Below are 3839 nucleotides of genomic sequence, written 5' to 3'. Positions count from 1 at the left end.
ACTGTGTTCAAGAATCAACATACTACACTAGGAGAATCAATAATACTATCTGAATTCTGAGTTCCTATGGATGCCAATCATTTAGGAATTTCAAAGGATAAAGGGAGATGCCAAAACTGTTCAGAAACAAAAAGCTACTAGCCCCGCTCATCTAAATTAGAATCTGAGCTTCACTTAAAACTCGGAGATTTTATTACTCCTTAAATTCTTTTTATCCTATTTTATTAATCTAGTTGCTTGGGGACAAGCAACAGTTTAAGTTTGGTGTTGTGATGAGCGGATATTTTATACGCTTTTTAGGGGTAATTTCATGTAGATTTTAGCATGTTTTAGTTAGTTTTTAGTAGAATATTATTAGTTTTTAGGAAAAAATCATATTTCTGGACTTTACTATGAGTTTGTGTGTTTTTCTGTGATTTCAGGTATTTTCTGGCTGAATTGAGGGAGCTGAACAAAAATCTGAGTTAGGCTGAAAAAGGACTGCTGATGTTGTTGGATCCTGACCTCCTTGCACTCGGAATGGATTTTTTGGAGCTACAGGAGTCCAATTGACGCGCTCTTAACGGCGTTGGAAAGTAGACATCCAGGGCTTTCCAGCAATATATAATAGTCCATACTTTGCGCAAAAATAGATGACGTAACTTGGCGTTGAACGCCAAGTACATGCTGCTGTCTGGAGTTAAACTCCAGAAACACGTCATGATCCGGAGTTGAACGCCCAAAACACGTTATAACTTGGAGTTCAACTCCAAGAAAAGCCTCAGCACGTGGATAGCTTTAGTCTCAGCCCCAGCACACACCAAGTGGGCCCCAGAAGTGGATTTCTGCACCAATTATCTTAGTTTACTCGTATTCTGTAAACCTAGGAGTTTACTATTTAAACAACTTTTAGAGACTTATCTTGGATCTCATGACATTTTTAGATCTGAAAATTGTACCTTTTGGCAGAATGAGTCTCTAAACTCCATTGTTGGGGGTGAGGAGCTCTGCAGCGTCTCAATGAATTAATGCAATTGTTTCTATTTCATTCAACGTGTGTGTGTTCCTATCTAAGATGTTCATTCGCGCTTAATTGTGAAGGAGGTGATGATCCGTGACACTCATCACCTTCCTCAATCCATGAACGTGTGCCTGACAAACACCTCCGTTCTACATCATATTGGATGAGCATCTCTTAGCTTCCTTAATCAGAATCTTCGTGGTATAAGCTAGAACTGATGGCGGCCATTCTTGAGGATCCGGAAAGTCTAAACGTTGTCTGTGGTATTCCGAGTAGGATTCAAGGATTAAATGGCTGTGATGAGCTTCAAACTCGTGATTGCTGGGCGTGATGACAAACGCAAAAGGATCAATGGATCCTATTCCAACATGATCGAGAACCGACAGCTAATTAGCCGTGCTGTGACAGAGCATCTGGAACGTTTTCACTAAGAGGATGGGAAGTAGCCACTGACAATGGTGACACCCTACATACAGCTTGCCATGGATGGAACTTTACAAGCAATTGAGTTGAATATTACATTGCAGGAATTCAGAGGACAAAGCATCTCCAAAACTCCAACAGATTCTCCATTAATAAAGTAACAATTTCTTATTCCAAATACTTTGACTTCTTACAATTAAATCCAATTAATCTTATTGACATCCTTACTAAGATTAATAAAATAAACATAGTCTGCTTCAAACCAATAATCTCCGTGGGATCGACCCTTACTCACGTAAGGTATTACTTGGACGACCCAGTGCACTTGCTGGTTAGTTGTGCGGATTGCAAAAAGTGTTATTGCAATTTCGTGCACCAATAAACAAGGAAATTAAGGCAATAGAACAAATAAAGGTAGAAGAAACTAGATTAAAACAAGAATTAAAGGTAGCAATTACAAGAAAATTAAACTAAAAGCCCTAGGTTCTAGAGAGAAGGGGGAGCTTCTCTCTCTAGAAAACTAACAAAAACATGTAAAAACCTAAACATAAGTGCTCCCCCCTTCATTCCTCTTTAATTTGGCATGAAATAGCTTTAGAAATGAGTTGGATTGGGTTTTGGGGTCCAAAAATCGTCCCCAGCGATTTTCAATTAATGAGGTCATGTGTAGGGATCTGTGCGAATGCACAGATGTGTGCATCCACACACATGCTGAATCCTGATTTAGACTTATGTCCACTATAGCAAATTGCATATCATTTTGAAGCCCCGGACGTTAGCTTTTCAATTTCGCTGAAACCGCCTCATTTGGACCTCTGTAGCTCAAGTTATGACCAATTTAATAAAGAGATGTCAGGATTGACAGCTTTCCAAATCCTTCATTTCTTGAATTCTCCCATTTTGCATGCTTTCCTTCCACTTCTTCAATCCATACTTGCCTTGTAAGCCTGAAATTACTCAACAAACACATCAAGACATCAAATAGAATTAAAGTGAATAAAATTTAGCAATTATAAAGCTTAAAAAATATGTTTTTACTTTTAAGCACAATTTAGAGAGAATTCATGAAACTATGCTATTTCAATGGATAAATGCAAGAAAAGTTGATGAAATTCACCCAAATAGAGTAAATAAATATCATAAAATGTAGATTCATCACACGCCCAACGGGACCTTGTCAATAGAATGTATTTTGTCAAAAGAAAAAATCAGAAGTTTTGAATTTGCACGTGATTACCTAGTGGGAAGATTGTGTTTCTAGAGACCAAGAAATCAGCGTCATTTGACATGTCAAATACATCTACAGCATCTTCTACTTCCAGCGATGAGACTAGAGGAAATGAGTCCAAAAATTCTTCCGTGAGTTCGAATGCAGAGCCAACCTTGCTGTCAGTGAAGCATGATAGCGTTGGCCATGCCCATCTAGAGTTAAATGCAACTCACATAAATACCATGGGGTGGCCACCTTATGGCTTGCCACCAGGGTATGTCCCCTCCATGGTGACACAAGGATTGCCTGTGCCTCTCTACTCAACTTTTCAAAATTTTCTTTACCAGAATGCATATGGCATATTAGATGTACCTATTTTTGGGGTGTCAGGTTCATATATATCACAGCAAAATTTTGTTCATGCTATTAACACAGGAAATAACAGTGCATCTAATTCTACTACACTCACTGTTACTCGGGTAGAAAATTCCAGGCCTGTGTTTCCTGACATGTCAAGAGCAATACCTGTTAATCAACTAAGTCAAACTATTAGATCTTTAGTAAATATTAGACAACAGATGGATAAAAGCTACCATGATCTAGTAAACATGTTAACTCATCAAATGGTGACGATTTTGAATCCTTTTTTAGCAAACACAAACACTAGAACTGAATAATTAAACATGCAAGTTAATAGAATTGTTACTGTGGTAAATTTAGAAGAAAATGATAACCATGGTTTAGGGCTTGATAATGTTAACTAAAATGGTAGAGAAATTCCTAATTATGACGTTCATATGCCTAGACATGGTCAAAATGCTGATGACATGTTGGAAAGACTAAGGCAAAATAACTTAGGGTAGCATTATAATCTAGCTAGGAATGTCGAACAAGTTTTAAATCGTTTGGAATTTAATGTTGGTTGTTTAAATAGGCTATATTTCGTGTCTGCCTTTCCTGAATGTGTCCAACAAACAGAGCTTCCAAGATATTGGAAAATTCTAAAATCCCTTACAAAATTTTCTAGAGAAGAAAATGAGTTTACAGTTGATGAGCGGATAATTTATACGCTTTTTGGCATTGTTTTTAGGTAGTTTTTAGTAAGTTCAAGCTACTTTTAGGGAAGTTTTCATTAGTTTTTATGTTAAATTCACATTTTTGGACTTTACTATGAGTTTGTGTGTTTTTCTGTGATTTCAGGTAATT

Source organism: Arachis duranensis, chromosome 3 (assembly GCF_000817695.3).
Source record: "Arachis duranensis cultivar V14167 chromosome 3, aradu.V14167.gnm2.J7QH, whole genome shotgun sequence".
Classification (NCBI taxonomy): Eukaryota; Viridiplantae; Streptophyta; class Magnoliopsida; order Fabales; family Fabaceae; genus Arachis; species Arachis duranensis.
The sequence above is the reverse complement of the archived record's forward strand: the minus strand, read 5'-3'. Positions refer to the sequence as shown.